The sequence below is a fragment of the Pleurodeles waltl genome, chromosome 2_2, assembly GCF_031143425.1.
Source record: "Pleurodeles waltl isolate 20211129_DDA chromosome 2_2, aPleWal1.hap1.20221129, whole genome shotgun sequence".
Taxonomy (NCBI): domain Eukaryota; kingdom Metazoa; phylum Chordata; class Amphibia; order Caudata; family Salamandridae; genus Pleurodeles; species Pleurodeles waltl.
The window spans coordinates 569,960,401-569,978,578 of NC_090439.1; positions in this window are offsets into that span (position 1 = coordinate 569,960,401).

Genomic DNA, 18,178 nt, shown 5'->3' on the forward strand with positions numbered 1-18,178 from the left:
CCGGCAGAGTGGGAAGGTGCGACGGGTGCAGTTGCACCCGTCGCGAATTTCAGTGTCTGCAAAGCAGACACTGAAATTCTTTTCAGTGCCCATGCCATTGGATGAAACAGTGGCGCAAATTGACAGAAAAAGAGGGATGTTTGGCATTCCCGGAACACGGGACGTTCAATACGAGAGTTCTAGAGAATTTAAGGTGGATGTTAAGTGTACAGAAGCCACCTCCGAGGCCAGCTCAGTATGAGGCTTTAGTAATTTGGGATTTAATGGCACTTAAACAGAGACAAGAGAACTTCCAAAGAAGAATGAAAGGGGCAGAAAAGACTCTAGCGGAAGCTAGGTGGGATAATGAGAACAAAATGTGGAGACAGGGAATAGTTGACGGACTAAAATTGTTCCCAGCAATAACACAGGGAGATGAGGCACAGGGGAAGAAAGCCACATGTAAAACAGACAAAGACTCTAGTAAGCCTAAAGAAACTAAGAGATCTTGGGAAGAAGAAGATGATTCAGATAACGAAGAATTTTTAAATCAGTTATTACATGATTGCCCGCACCCTTATGCGGTAAGCGTCAATGTCCTGAGCACTAGTGCGGATCCTGGGAATCAGACGCAGGAGAAGGGAGTTACTGATACAGCACAGACTAGTGATACGGGTTCGATACAGAATAGTGTCAGTATACCCACTGCGCCAGACATGCAGATACAGTTGCAACCTCCATCGCAGATACAGAGAATCTATCCAGATGTCCCAGTACTAGAGACTGCAAAAAATCTGATAGTGCCGCCAGACCCGATATATACAAAATCAAGGTTAGTGCAGATTGAGCCAACTCCACAATTGCTGCCCCAGCCGCAGCCACAACTGATACCGGGATATAACCCAGCAGCAGGACCTCCATTAATACCTGCCCCAACTTCACTGGATCAGACCTTTGGAGTCGATGCTCCACGAGGTTTGGGACCAGGTCAGACACCAGCTGCCATATCATTGCCAACTACTGTTGGTCCGCCGGTACCATTGTATGCACAAGGTAAGCATGGTATGTGTGATCAGGGAGTAATGACCCAAGATGTAATAAGAGGAGGGTCCATAGGAACTCCCCAGCTAATGGCCCCAGGAGAGCAAGCGGTCGAAAAACCGAGGTCTTTGTTAGACCTTAGCCCAGTTGAAACACCATTGGAAACAATGAGACAGACAGGACTAGGAGTGCTAACCCCACAAACAATAAGTACGAATGCTTCACAGTAGCCAATGATGCATGCAGGGAACATTTCACTACAAGGTTTTACGGTACAACAGTTAAATGAGTGGTTAGAGAAGACCTATGCTTCACAAAAGACTACAGTAACTGCAGTAGAGCCGGAAAGGTTGGGGAGAGATGAGTACCTGAACTTTGTGAGACTGGGTGTGGAAGCTGCTGAATTAGTGGAAGGAACAATGGGGGTAAACCGATTAGAGTCATACACAGAAGCAGAATTGAGATATCTGTGCCCTAAAATCACTAAAGAAGAAGGTAAAGTACATCAGAAATTATCGAACCTAGCAGACAAATACAATATTGATATTGAGAATACTAAACATTTGAAAAGAAGTTACAGGTTAGACTTTGATTCAAAAGACTTCGAGCATATGAGGTCTGCCGGAATGAAAGCGCATTTAAAAGAAATATTGCAAAGTGCGCAAATCTGGGGAGCTTTAGAAAAGTGGGAAGGCAGATGGTCAAAGAAAAGAGACAAGGAGAAAGGTGACAGTCCGGGATCGAGTAAAGCAAAAACTTCACCAGATACGGAATCAGTAAAGATGCTACCAATGAGAGAAACAGCTGGTGGGGTTCTAATTCATGTACCGTGGTCCAGGGGAGACATCCTATCTTTCACAAATGACTATCCCAGGTTGAGGGAGAAACCAATTGAGTGGTACCACCAAACAGATAGGTTTGTGAAGCTTGCGAAGTGTCTCTGGGAAGATCTGAATACCTTGTTTGAGATCATTGTTCCGCCTGACTTATGGCTTGAGTGCAAGAGAGGAGTAGACTGGCCGACGCAGGAGCCGGCAAGGGATAAGGTAACCGGAGCACCATCTGAGGAGGTAATGAAATATTATCACAAGGTAATTGAGTTTTTGAAGCAGAAAGTGTCGCCGAAAGTGACTGATTGGCAGAAAATCGACCGGACCTCACAGGAGGTTAAGGAATCGATACATGCTTACTATGAGAGATTATTGAAGGCATTCAAACATTACAGTAGTACTGAAACTATTGAGCCGAAAGACATGAACCATCTCGTGTTCAGATTTGTTGAAGGGCTGAGACCAGAGGTTAGCCAGATGATTAAGAATCATTTGGTCTGTTGGCAAGCTAAGCCGATTGATGAGGTGTTGCAGTACGCAAAATACTGTAGTGACGAGTTTGAGTTAAAGCAGAGAAAACTGAAGGAAAAGGTGATGGTGATGGCGATAAGGGCTGCGCAGGCAGGAATGCATGTAAATGAAATTCAGCAGATGATACAGCAGCAACCACAAGGGAATGGTGTGTTTCAGGCACAACCAAGAGGCTGAGGTTTTGTAAATCGCGGTCCAGACTTGAATACTGTGGTGATTCAAAATGATGCACAAGGAATTAAAAAGGGCATTGGAAACGGGAATGTCCAAATGTGGTGCAGGATGGTGTCGTTCAACAAAGCACTAATGTCGGTACATTGCAAAATATGAGAGGTCCAAAATTGAGAAATCAAAACCCAAACTTTCAAAATAACATGGTCCAGATGCAAGGGTAACAGCCCATGCAGCAAATGCAAATGCTTCGTGTTCAACCAGCGCAAATGCAGCAAGTACAACAGCAGGCTCCCATGGTACCTAGACAGCAAATGCAACTACCAATGGCTCCAATGGGACAGCAACAGGTGATGCTTCCTCAGCAGGTCACAGGTCAAGTGATGAGCCAAAATAATACAGTACAGCAATTCCCATTGCGTGGTGAAGATGGAATGAATGAGGAATGGTCGGATGACAGTTCAGACAGTGAAGAGTGCAGGCTTGCAGCATCCCAAGAAGTAGATCAGAGGGGACCCTATGTAGAGGGAAAGGTAATGGGTCACAAGGTTTCATTCTTGGTTGATACTGGAGCTACACGCTCCACAGTCAGGAGTGCAGAGGTTCCGAAATTGCCACTTTTGGGGCGTACCATAAGAGTGGTCGGATTAGCAAACCACTACTTGACAAATCCAATTACAGATCCGGTGCAAGTTGAGATTGGCAACTTCCAGGGACTGCATAGGTTTGTAGTCTGCGATTTGAGTCCTGTGTCCCTACTGGGAAGAGACTTACTGTGTGAGACAAAATGCTCGATTACTTGTTTCAATGATGGAATTAAGGTGCAGACAAACAGTGATGATGAAGGGAATGATAGTCAGTTCTCAGAGTTAGAAGCAAAAAACACAAATGAAGATTACCTTTTGATAACTTTATTCTCGATGCTTACAGTGACTGATTTACCAGCTGAGTTGCAGGGAACGGTGACAGAAAAGGTGTGGGATTTTACAGGAAAATGAAGTGGGACTGATAAAAGGAGTGGAACCAGTTAAAGTACAAGTAAAGCCAAATGCAGTGTTTCCTCAGGTGCCGCAGTACCACATGGCAGAAGATGTCCTTATTCAGGTGTCGCAAATAATTGCAGACTTTGTAAAACAGGGAGTCCTGAAGGAGGTATTGAGCAGCCCATGTAATTCACCGATAATGGGTCTGAAAAAGCCTTGTGGAAAGGTTTGAATTGTGCAGGATTTGAGAAAAATAAATGAGATTGTGGTGAAGTGTTGCCCATAGTGCCAAACCCGGCAGTGATCATGTTTCAGGTTCCGTGTGATGCTGAATTGTCCACCGTTATAGACTTGTCACAAGCCTTCTTTTCGGTGCCTCTTCATGAGGACAGACAGTTTTAATTCAGTTTCAAATTCCTGGACAAGGTGTACAGTTGGTGCAGAATTCCTCAAGTATTTTCTGAGTCACCGTCCATCTTCAATCAGATATTGAAAAAGGATTTAGAATCCTTAGTACTGCCTTTCAGTTCGACTCTAGTGCAGTACATTGTCGACTTGCTGATTGCATCCAGGACAAAAGATTACTGTAGGTATGACACAATTGCCTTACTGAATCACTTAGGAAAGAACGGACATAAAGTGTCGCCAAAGAAACTGCAGTACTGTCAGAAAGAAGTAAAGTACTTAGGACACTTGATTGAGAGAGGATCCAGGAGAATATCAAAGGAAAAGGTGACAGCTATGCTGCAAATGAACCCCCCGATAACAAAGAGAGACGTCAGGATGTTTTTAGGAATGGTGGGCTACTGTCGCCAGTGGATACCCAACTTTTCGATTATCTCAAAACCCTTGATAAAGCTGACAGGTAAAGAGATTAAGGATGAGCCGTATACCATAGCTTTATCCAAGGAAGAGCTTGAGTCATTCATGGAATTGAGAGAGTGCATGTGCAGGGCACCAGCTTTGGGTATGCCTGATTACACTAAACCTTTTCTACTGTTTTGTCATGAATGTGATGCTTGTTCTTTGTCTGTCTTGACACAGGTCCATGAAGGTGCAAACCGCCCTGTAGCATATTTTTCAGTTACCTTGGACCCCATTGCAGCAGCCTTACCGGGTTGTTTGCGCGCAGTTGCAGCAGTTGGTCAAAGCCTCACGCAGTGTGAAGGCATAGTGATGGGACATCCCTTAACAGTAATGGTTCCACATTCAGTTGACATTATGTTGACTCGAACTAAAACCAAGCACATGACAAATGCCAGACTTACCCGATATGAGACAATCATTTTGGGGTCACCTAATGTCTCACTGAAGCGATGTACTGTATTAAACCCGGCAACTCTACTTCCTGTTGAAAGTACCGAGATTAATAATGAAGAGGAAGTGGAGCATGATTGTCTTGAGGTAACAGAACTATGTACCAAGCCCCGACCTGATATTCAAGATACGCAGTTAAAAGAAAATGACTGCATTATGTTTGTTGATGGATCCTGTTTGAGAGACTCAGTCGTAATGCTGAGAGGTGGTTACGCTGTGTGTACCATAGCTGGTATCATTGAAGCTTCCTGGCTCGAGAAAGTGTATTCCGCACAAGTGGCAGAGTTAATTGCCCTTACTAAGGCATGCCATGCAGCTGAAAATTTGAGAGTCACTATCTATACTGACAGCAGAAACGGATTTGGAATTGTACATGATTTTGGCCAATTGTGGTCACGGAAAGGTTTCATGACCTCTTCTGGTTCTCCTGTGAAAATGGTGAACAAATTAAGGATTTGTTACATGAGATTCAGTTACCTCTTGAAATTGCCGTGGTGAAATGCAATGCTCATGTTAAGTCACAATACTTCGTATCCATGGGAAACGGCTATGCAGATCAGGTCGCAAGGTTTTGTGCTCTAAACTTTATATCGTTTAAGGATCAGTGGGAATTGTTACCGCAAACCGAAAAGGATACATGTTTCAATCTTGCATTAAGGGTGGTTGATACACTAGATGAGCTAAAAACACTACAGGGTAGTGCTAGCAAAGAGGAAAAATGCTCCTGGCAGAGAATGCAGTGCGTACAAAGAGCTGATGACTTGTGGGTCTCAGAGGAAGTGAAACTAGTTTTGCCAAACAGTCTTCTGTCACAATTTGCGAGGCTTTATCATGGACAGGCACATCTTGGGAGAGACGCAATGATCAAGTCATTCAAGATTGACTGGTTTAACCCAAAATTCAGACATGCCACAGAGGTTACTTGTCACAGGTGCATCATCTGTCAACAGATGAATGCCGGAAAAGGGACTGTGGTAACTCTGAGCCACATAGGGAGAGCTGGCGGTCCATTTAGCAAGATGCAAATGGATTTCATTGAGATGCCTGTTTGTGGAGGATTGAAGTACGTGTTGGTGATTGTGTGTGTTTTCAGCCACTGGATTGACGCTTATCCCACACGTAGAAATGACAGTCTCACAGTTGCAAAGCTGCTGCTTAGGGAACTAATACTCAGGTTCGGGTTTCCAGTCTCTATAGAATCAGATAGGGGCAGACACTTCGACAATGAGGTGATTAAGCTCTTGTGTGCTGCAGTAGATATTGAACAGAAACTGCATTGTAGCTACCGCCCTGAAGCATCAGGACTAGTAGAACAAATGAATGGTACCTTGAAGTCGAGAATGGCGAAGATGTGCGCAGCTACCAATATGAAATGGCCAGATGCATTGCCCTTAATGCTGATGTCGATGAGGAACACCCCTGATAAGAAGACAGGACTATCACCCCACGAGAGCCTTATGAGTAGAGCTATGAGGCTACCTGCAGTGCCTGCAAATGCTCTTGTGGGTATCACAGATGATATGGTGTTGGACTACTGCAAATGTTTGGCTGATGTGGTTCGCTCTTTTTCTCACCAGGTGGAAGCCAACACATTGCCACCGATCAGTGATCCAGGTCACACCCTGCAAGCCGGTGACTGGGTGGTTGTCAAGAAGCACGTGAGAAAGTCGTGTTTGGAGCCGCGCTGGAAGGGGCCATATCAAGTAATAATGACAACAACCACTGCTGTGAAATGTGCAGGCGTTCCAAACTGGATACATGCCAGTCACATAAAGAAGGTAACGTGTCCAACTGATGAGGAACATGAGGTTTCCGACTCAACAGTTCCAGAGAGGGAAGTCTCAGGGCCTGAAAATAGCCAAGAGGGAACTGAGACTGCAGGAGAGCCCACTGAGAACAGCCTAGTCCCTCAAACAGTAAACGAGTTTGAGAGGTGACAATGTGCCTATGTCAGTAGAGGCAGCAGGAGAACTAAATCAAGGAGAGGCTCTCCCAGAAGCAGACAGATATGGGTTAGAACTTGAACCAGTTACAGATCCAGAAGAAGAAGAAGAAGGGGAAATAGTAGAGAGAGAGCAAAGTACACCGGCATCCCCTGAGCCAGTTGCAGGTCCATCAAGAGGAAACACAATAGCACAAGAGGAGGGTGCTGTTCAGCGTCCTGAAAGGACAAGCAGGAAAAAGACACACAAGGGAGATAACTGGCTAGAGAAGCAGGCTGCAAAAGAAAGGGTCGTACCATGTGAAACAATAACAGAAGAAACTGATACATCCTGAATAGAGGACCTAAGTGAAGGAGAATTGTAAGGCGAACGCAGATTGAAAAGAAAGAGAACCGCAAACAGAAGGTACGCAGATCCTGAATGGGCGTACGCAACAACATCTGAATGGCAACAAGAATTTTTAGCGTTCTGTTTTGATCGAGAAGTACCAGGCCAATACTACGGTACCTGAAAATCAATTAAAAGAAAGAGACTGTGTTAAAACTGAAATTTGGAAAAGAAAATAGAAAGCTGAAAAACTGAGAAAGAGACTTATAAATTACCAGATGTAAATACACGCAGAGAGAAAGAGACTTTTGCATCAAGAAAAAGAAAAGAAAAAAAAGGAAAAAGAGAGTTATTATATCGTCCTCAAGTTGATTATTGTTCTGCTATCTGATTCTTTACGGACATGGCCTATAATAGAGGTAGTAACAAAAAGGGTAAGGTGTGTGGTTGGTTGAGTCTTATATTAAGTATTGTGTGTGCAATAATAATTGTAGGTGTGATTGTGGGAATGCCGTGGTTGGATAAGAAAGCAACTAACAATGCTTCAAAACCTGAGACTACAACACTAACACCATGGGAAAAGTTTGAGCAGGATGCAAGACACTTGCATGAGGGAACTAACTCAAAAGGGGAACTTTCCACTAATGTCTTCTATCGCTTGCTGAATGAATATGTTGAGACCATGGATGCGAAAAACTGTTATGTTTGCACAAAGATTCCTTCACCAGTACAAGAGGGGGTCACCTATCATAGCTTGCCATTAACATACGGGATAAGTTGTAGTTTGCTACTAACAAGATTCTATAATCAAGAACATGTGCAATACTTCTATTCAAATTTGGATGCAGTATTTTCTTTTGTGCCTGTGATTGAGTTTCTGAACAAGTTAGCCAAGGAGCATAGTATAAAATTAGTTAGAGGTTTCTTTGAACCGACGCTTACATTTGGGACAGCTTATGCACACCGCAATAATCTGACTTGCTTATTGACACCTGTAGAGAAAAGCTTTTTAGATCACACGGATGATAGACGCAAAGCGTTGAAAGAGAGACTGGAAAAGGGGCTAGAGAAACGCACATATGCAAATGATTATGCTTACACCACAATAAAGACGCAAGGCAAACTAGCTATAGATGCATTACATGTAGGAAGGCTTTGTATATATAGGTCAAAATCTGAACATGACACTTTATTTGTGGGAACGAGTGAATGCAGGCATGTGTTTTTGTTTCAGAGTAAATGGAAAAACATGTTAAATGGACAGGATCCAGCAATCCCTGGGATCTATTATATTTGTGGACTTAATGCTTATTACCGTCTCCCTAAGGGATGGTATGGGACATGTTATCTGGGAATACTTTTCCCAAAGATTTACCAGATTGATGACTTAAAGCAAATACCTAAAACGTCTGAATTACAACATGCTAGACAAAAACGAGAGACAGCGGCTGCTGTCGTTGAAGACATATTTGGAGCCATAATTCCTTCAGTAGGGGTTATCTTAAACTCCATAAAGATTCGAAAGTTGTCTACTATTGTGGATAACATGCTGACAAATTTTACAGGGGCTATACTCCTGATGGATACTGAACTTGCTGCGGAAAGAGCTATGACTCTTCAAAATCGGCTTGCTTTAGACATTCTTTTAGCAAAGAGCGGCGGAGTCTGCAAGATGCTCAACGAGCGTCATTGTTGCTCATATATACCTGATAATATTAAAAAGATTAGAGGTATGCTTACTAACCTAACTAAAGATAGTGCAGATTTGAAGGATTTGAAGGAACCTGGAGTGTGGGAGATATTAGGAAAAGGAATTGCCAGAGTAGGGAGCTGGTTTAGCAATATTTGGAATGGGGTTCTTGCAAAAATATTAGGGGGTCAATTAATTGTTCTGGCCTGTCTATTAGGATTATGGGAAGCATGCAAAATAAATGACAAAATAAAAAGAAATTGGACAAAGAGAAATAAAAAGAATTAAGAAAGTGAAAGGGAGAAGATGTTTAATGAAATTTGGGAAAGTTCACACAAGGGACAAGATGTTGAAATGCGCATTATGCGTAAAGTGAAAAATTAAGTGACAGGTCGAAAGGGAAAGGTTTGTGTGATGACGAACGTCATCAGAGGAGGGACTGAGAGAGCGTAGCTTATATAATCTATATTAACATGAAATGTTTATGAATTAATGTGTGATAATGCCGCCTAGAAACTGTAATAGTAATTTTGCTTAAATGTGCACCTGAAATGTGACCACAGAGAGTGTCTGCCAATGTATACGTAGACTAAAATGATGACTAAAATGTTTATATTATGTTTAAATAAATGATTACATTATTAAATCTGTGCTGAAATCCTCATAGGCCTTAAGTTAGCATGAGCCGGAGCTTAGCTGCTTGGCTCTCATATTAAATGTATTTTTCTTCCTTGCAGTGTGCTGACTCACAAAAGGACATGACCCTGTATGTTTTTTTTTTCTTCAAACTAGAAGATGAATATAACCATGCTAGATACGTTCCCACAACTTTTCCTTGTTTGCAGAATAATGTTAAAAAAAATGAAACAGTGTAAATTAATGTAATGTACAAAGTCATTCAAACTGGTTAAGACAATGGAGCTACTGACCAAAAGATGTACAAAGAATTACAGAAAGATGAAATCATACCGGACATGCCATCTCTGAAGACGTCAATTATGGCGACCAATAAAATGTCTGTAAAATAATATGGGGTTAAAGTTAGGTGACCTAATGTGTTTTCTGATAGGTTAAAGATAGTGGGGTATAACAAATGTCCAATAAAGTTTTGGGGGAATGTACAACGAAAAAGGGATAAAAACCCATGACACAAGAAGCCATTTAGAATTAGGTAGGGAATGCTATTGATTTTATCCAGAAACTCTGTCACTCTGTTTGGTGACTTGTTGGTTTATTTAAAACCATCCTTGCCCTTAGAATTGTTCATTTTACACTTTACCTCCTTATGAGGGAAGTGCCGGAGCTGAGTTCTGACTGATGGCGAATTGACTGATGTCCTGAATACGAAGACTGAACTTGTGCGCTGACCTAAACTTTGGAGGGTAATTATGACAATGCAATTGTGATTTGTCTGTTTGCTTTTCCTTTCTAGGTACCAACTGCTTACTTTTGACAGAGACCATAGTTAGATGTTTTCCAAATTGGTGTTCTAAATTGTTTTGCATGAAGCCCAACATGCTAATGCTAATCAGTGGTTAGGATAGGTGTTCATTAAACTGACACAAATAGACAAAAGACCAAATTTATGCTTTGTTGAACTGACGCATTATTAACACTCTGCTAAATTGATCTATGTTCATGCCGTGTTATGTTCTGATGTTTGTGGTTCTCGCTTTAATGAAATCTTACCAAAGTTGCCATATCGTGACTATGCTACTATGTTTCTTGGTGTTGAGATTAACGCATCTGCTTTTAGATTGTAATTAATAGGGAATAAAACTTAGAAAATTCTACTAAACTGGTGTGGTTATTCATGGCTGCAAGGTCATGGTAGAATCTTGAATTGATTAATGACTTTGAAATGTATTGTTATGATAAATATTGATGACATTATTGATGTATTGATTAACATATTGATTAGCTATCTCGTCCTAAGGTGTCTCTCAACTGGGTCAAAAGATTCATTGGCCTAAAACGAGTCCTGATGTGTATTAAATTATCGTAAAGGGACGCGTTAACAGAACCAAACAGCAAAGTCTCTATGCAGAGTAACAAAGTGTCTGGGTCATAGCAAATCGCAATAGCATCTCCCTAACTAACTAATTTCCTTGTGTCAAGGGTTTTTATCCCTTTTCTGTTGTATAGTCCCCTAAATTTTAATTGGTTGGGGTTGGCACCCCACTATCTCCCTTCAATAGGGTTTCAATTACTTAATTAAAATTGACACCCCATAACAGTTCTCACTTAGTTTATTGGTCCTTATGATTGACGTCTTCAGCGGGTAGAATGTTCGGTATGATTTCATACTCTTGTGGTCCTCTTTGCATCTTCAGTCAGTGGTTCCATTGTCTGTACCGGTTCAGGCAATCTTGTACCTGTGACTAATCTACACTGCACGTTAGAAAAACACATTTAATATGAAACCTGGCAGCTAGGCCTCGACTCATGCTAACTAAGGCCTAATGATTTATTAGCAGAACTTTAACATATAACCTTTTATTATTAGTGCAAAATCATACTTTAACATAACATTTCATCATTATTAATCAGTATCAATAGTCATTGCATATATTAGCGGCCACTCCCCGTGGGCACATTTCAAGCGAACATTTAGCAAAATACATTAATACATTTTCTATGCGGCATTATTATACATTAGTTCATAAACATTTTCATATTAATTTCTAAGTATATAAGCTGCGCTCTCTCAACCTCTTTTATTAACCAAAGATACTGAGAAGTCCATAGGGGAAAGGAAGTTGCTTCACAGATGGAGTAATGCAGAGATGTAATATCCTCCTACTAGGCCAGAATGGGGACGACCACTCAAAAACACAGTCCCTGCTGGAAGAAAGGAAAGTTCAGCAACAGGAGCCTTTATAAGTAGTATATAGCACAAAAACTCTTTACAATAGTCTGGTGGGACATGTAGTCCAGAAGTCAGCTGACCAAACTGATATTTCCCACTTGAGGTGTGATGCGAAATGAAGTGGTATAACTTATTAACACTAACACTGCTTTCACAGCAGACCAGTGGCATAAAGCACAATGATGAGCCCACTCCCCTGCAACATGTGAAGAGGGCCTCCTTAGTCTCCAATATTTCAGAGATATGCATTTGTCTTGAGCTAAATGAGCCCCCCTGAAAGGATGAGAGGTCCCTGAAGGGTTCCTCCCTTACTCCTCAGAGGTTGTAGGGGCCTGAGTTACACCCCTGGAGAAGACAATCATACCAGGGCTGTGACTACCTACTGCTAAGACCCTCTATATACTGAGATACTGATTAATTAATAAAAAGCAATACCTGTCTTATAGATGGACCCAGAGCTTGTAGGCCTCCTTTAAAGAGTTGACAGCTGAGAGCCAGAGAAGAGAACTGCAAAAATGTCTGAGGAAAGAGGAATCCAGGTATATATTTGCCTGAGCCTCCTTGGTGTGGGTGTATCACTCAGAATATGTCGGCTTCAGCATGTTTGAGGATCCCTGTGGGTCCTAGTATAGACCTACCAGAGGTGAGTGCATTGTGAAAGAATGATTACAGAGAAGCCAGCACCAGAGCTCTCAAAAAACTGAGCAAAGTTATACATTCCCCTATTCTCGAGAATATATCATTGGGATGGTAAACTCCATCTAATGGGTTTCTTGGCTTGAAGACCTTTTAAAATGTTTATTTGAGATTTTTCATCCAATATCCAAAATTTGACATTTCTCTTCTGCTTCCTCCTACAAATGCTTCTCAGGAATGTAGGCCTGATATTTATATACGCCAAGAACACAAACTCATTTTAGAAAGGTATGTGGGGCGTTCATCTATCAATATTTGTTAACTACTTGGCCACAGCCAAATTTGGAAAAATCACACATTTTCTGACTCTGCCACCCCGAGGAATCTATCGGTATGTGCTAGACCTATAAGATGACCTGTCCAGAACTGAATGTGCAGTTCCTGGGTTTTTGTATGATAATTTCAAAAGATAACACTTCTTACAAAGGAATCATTTCGCTGCACGGCTTTCCTCCATTGAGACTCGTGACAGACCTGCCAACTCACAGGGTGCCACTGTGTATCACACAATTTCAACTCTCTTCACAAGGTCACTCAGTGAAGAGCTGAAATCACACAATGGAAGGCAAGTGGAACTGGAAAGCATTTAAAAGTGTGGGCTTCCAGTTCCTTTTTGGAGGCTGTAAGCAGCTGATGTCTACTAAGAGGTGTGAAAACACCCCAAGACATCGGCTGCAGCCCTAGCAGCTTTTGTGTTTTTGTTTTCTTGGAGGGTGAAGGCGGCTTATGCGGGCAGGGCATTGGGGCAAAAAGACCTCAAAAAGTTCTCAGCCTAGAGCCCCTGCCCTCCCCTCCAAGGCCATGTCCCTTCCTCAGACAGTGAATGTTATTTTCGAGTTGGCAGGTCTGTCCCAGGTTTAATAGTTGCGTTCACTACCTTCTGCCTTGCCTCCTTTTGATAGCATAGCCAAATATATTTTTGATCTGCTTTAAAAAAAAACAAATATAGGTGGCAGTAAGCAGTCTTCAATACTGCTTGGCCGGCCAGGAAATGACACAGAATAAGCGATCCCCACATTTTTATGTAAAATGTATAAATATAGGTCGCTACATATAATAGAAAGTGCATGAATAAATTAGAGCAAATTAAAACAACCTGAATCAAGGTGAAAGCAAAAGATTTAGGATGTTGAGTTTGGCAGGTGGGTGACAATATCATTGCCTCAATGTTATCAAGGGGGGAAGGTTCCTTAGCAACAGAGAGCACCTGTGACATGTTGCAAATCAAGATTGATAGAGCAGTCCGTACTAGTAATTTACCTGTATTCGGACGCTCTTTAGGCCGATGAATCTTTTGACTAAGTGGGACTCTCCGTACTCTTAATCAGTCAATTTTGTTAAATCAATAATCAATATCGAACATAAGCAATACCTTGATCAACATAACACTTAACAATTAATCCAGAATACATTTCGGCGAACCCTGACCTTTCAGTCAGGAATAACCACACCAGTTTATTGCAAAGTTAGTGAATTTATTTCCCTATATTAACAAAGCTAGCACAATATAAATGTGTCTCAACACCAAATGATAAACGTAAATGAACATTAATAGCTGTCCATAACGGCGAAACAAGTGCAATCTATGTAGCATTTGAATCACAAGGCATTCGATAATAGCAATGCAAATCACTAATACTATAATCTGTAATGAACTAATTGCATACATTTAGTCAGCATAACAAGGTCTCAAATTGCATCGTGCAACAAAAGGAATCCTCATCTAACCTCAAATTAGCATCGGCATGTGGGACTTCATGCAAAAACAATTTAGTAACATTAATTTAGGAAAACTCCTAACTAGGGATCTTATCAAAATCAGCAGTTGGTTACCTAAAAGAAACACAATGCAATTGTACAATTTCCTTTCATATTTACCAATTACGATCAGCATACAAGGAAGTCTTCGTCTCACAGGTACCGTTTCTCGATCAGCATGGGTACCGTTTCGATCGACATGGGACGGGGCAAAGGGGCAGGGGTGGACGGGGCAATTGCCTCACGGCGGCAAGGTAAAACTATTACTTCATGCAAAGGGACAAATCAGAGTTAAAGTCTCTAGGGCCAGAATCATTTAAAGTCTCTTTCTCTCGATTAGAGAAAGCATCAAAGTCTCTTTCAAAATGGCGTCGCAGCAAAGTGGGCCATAATAGCTACGAAGTCTACAAAATGGCGGGATGTCCAATAATGGCTGCTTTCCTCTCATGCACCTGGGTTTTATAGACAACAGTTCAAATCCAGTAGGGTCTTCCATTGGAGGGTTCATAGGTTAGCTTCAAATTGTCCAATCAAAAACAACAGTTCTCAAGCTTTTACTTAAGCATACATTATCCTTGAAGATGGGTACGCAAGTTGCAACATTTTATACCAATTAACTCACTTTCAGAGCTTCCATTGTCCGCACCTGCAGATCGACCTTGGAGTAAGGAGAGAAATATGCCAGGCTGGCACGAAACCTTAAAATAAGCATGTGAACGATCTCAGTGGAAAAGTACAGCTTCAAGCAAAAATACACGTTTATTAGCACATTGGAAAAATACGAGCATCTAAACCGTGAGACCAGGCAACTAGGCCAAAGCCTCCGCTAAAGTTATGCTAAGCTAAAACATTTCAAACAAGCAAAATCGTAGCACACGTTTATAATTATGTCGGATTAGTGCAATTCTAATACACCACGTTATATAAAGCACGCTTATAAATGTTGGCAAACTACTCTAAGGGCACATTTTGTCCCCGTACAATCTTTATTAGTTCGGTTAAAGTCACACATGATTATTGCAGCACTACGTTTAAGCGTAAATAAATCAAAACCTTCATTTTCTGCTTCATCAAGATCATAGTCAAAGCAACTGCATTACTGTAGTATGGATGTATTGTAACTCAGGGGAAGATTTATGGAAAGTGGCGCTGCAAAAATACGGCCCACCATGGCGCAAGGTAGGGGGCAATAGCGTCATTTCACATGACGCTATTGATGTACTCTGCAGGAGTACCAACATAATATTGGCACTACTCCGGCAGAGTATCAAGTGCTCCATTCTAAAGAATGGAAGCCCTCTTTTAACACCTGCTATTGAGCAGGCGTTAAAAGTGCCATAAAAAATGGCGCAAGGAAATCTCATAGATTTCCTTATGCCATTTTTTCACCTCCCCTAATGGGGGAACGCCTCCTTTGCATGCATTATGCGTGGCACAGGCATAATGTAGCGCAAAGGGTTACAGGGTGGTGCAATGCATGCATTGCGCCACCCTGTAAATACGGCGCCGAGATTTAGGCCGCGTTGGGCCACATTAACGTCATAAATAATGACATTAATGTGGCGCAAGGTGGTGCCAGAGGGCTATAAATATCCCCCCAATGTCATAAATAATGATGTTAATGTGGCGCAAGGTGGCGCAAGGGGACTATAAATATCCCCCTTAGTTCTGTAATACTCTGACGATCTGGGCTTACTTTCAAGCGGACTTGTGCGCTTTGGGAGCAGTGAGCAGGGATTCCAGCAGCCGACCTCAGTTGCTGCTGGGATCTTAGCTGAGTGGTCACAGCGTGTCGTGGGCAATCTTCATACTGAATTAAAGGATTTATAATTTACTTGATTTACTGCAGACTCCTCACCACAATTACCGTTTAGCAACAGACAGAGATTTGTAACACGGACGCCTCCGGATATGAGACCCTAACATCACCTACATAATACCAGGGGCAGGGACAGTGCCCCGGGGCAAAACAGGCATGTGCTCCTATTTTCTGCTCCACTGGGGAAATGTTGTATTACAGAAGTGGCTGGAGACACTTGTGTAGCCCCTTTTGGTAATTTGTGTAGTGATGGTGTACTTTCTTCACCAGCGCTATCTTAGAAGGGCATTTCCTCATTTTCACGGGAGTGTGGTCCCATGCAACTGGTGGAAACACTTTGCCTCTGCGCCCACGCTGTGCTATGGACGCAGGTACAGGGGCAAAGAGGCATTAAGGAGGCACAATGAATGTTTGCTGCATAAAGGGTTCCCATAGTTAGTGCTGCCAAGGGGTCAGCCTCTTTAGACAACCATATTGACCCCCTGGACTTGCCCCCTACAGGCAGGTCCAGTCACTTACTGCACCCAACTGAAGTGGGATTTCACAGTACAGGCCGGTGCCTCCTATCCTGTGACAAGTTAACTGCCCATCTGTCACTAACGTGCACGTTTTGGCTGATCCAGAGGCAGTGCATTATGAGTGATAGGGTACCCTGTCCCTGTTTGTGCCCACCACCCCTACATAAATGTGCATCATGATGCAAACAGGAACAGTGCACCTCCTTGTAATGTGGCCCCCGGTTGCAAAGTGTCACTGTCATGAAGCAATGAGCACTAAACTGACACTTGCAGAAAGTGAGGTGGAACCTTACGGCTGATAAAAGGCCCTATTTAGGTCTTGGTTTTGAAACGGTTTTCAAAAAGAAATCATACGTGAAATGCATACAAGCCCGGTGGGCTTCATCTATTGGTCTGTTAAACTGTCATTTAGGTTTTACTTCAACCCACTTTACCACACAACATAGGGCAGTAAGTCCCCCCACTTCGCCAATTGGCTCCTTTTAACCATTAAACAATGAATATGTACAATTTTTATCTGCTTTGGTATCGCTCCACCCTATACAGAAGGGAAAGCATCAACTTAGATATAATTACTTGTAAAATGGGTGATGCTGACAGATTCAAACCTTGTATTCAGTCGGTGAAATGCGAAGGCTAGAGTCAAGAGTTTTGCTTTAAGAGAAGCAAGATGTAGGGGCATATATATAAGCCCCATTTCTTTCTACTAAAATGGTGCTACGTTGGCTGCACCAGATTTACAAAGTGCAGCACTGCTTGCAGTCCACCACTTTGCAACCCCTTGTGCAACATTATGCCTGAGCCAGGCATAATGTATGCAAGGGGGCATTCTGGCACCGGGAGGTCTGAAGAAAAGGAGCAGAGAAATGTACAACATTTCACTGTGCCATTTTTCCCATAATTTCTAATGCCTAATCAGAGCAGATGTTAAAATTATGCACCCATTGTAGTCAATGGGCCTCCCTGCACTTTGCTGCACTACCTTCAACATTTTTGATGCAAGTGTAGCAGAGCACTACAAAAGCATCAAACATTTTGCCGCTATTGTGCTAACAACCGCCATGGTGCGCTGTATCATAAATATGGTGCAACCATGGTGTTGCTAGGTGCTGTAGGGGGTGGGCAAGAGAAGTGGTGCATCATCTATGATGCACCACTTTCCTGTAAATATGGGTCGTAGTCTTGGGGTCCACAACGTGCTAAACTAGTTGCCCAAATAATTATCTGATGTTGAACGATCCAAGCTATCACTTCCCAAAGCCCTTTTCCTCTGCAAAATACCAGAATCTTAGTTTTGCTTCAATTTACTTTTGCTGGAATTTCTATCTGCACCAAGCTCACCCTGTGTGCTCAGTTGCCCTATGCATTTACAATCCAATACTACTGGTCCATCGGCATACTTAAGTACTTGTGTACAATTTTTATTCAGTCTAGATGGAAAAGACAATACTTAATCCGAGGCAGTTACCTTATTTGTAGTGTACACGCTGAATAACAAGGCTTCGGAAACACACCAATGTTTCAGACCCCTGTTGGTGTGTAGTCTGAAACAGTCTGCATCTAGCCTAATTTCACTCTGACCAATGTGGCTTGATACAGGGACTAAGTCATTCATAGTGGACATATCAAAAGACTGAGTAACCAAAATGTACGTTTGCGCCTCAGCAAAGACCTATCCACACCATCAAATACCACCTGGTAGCAAA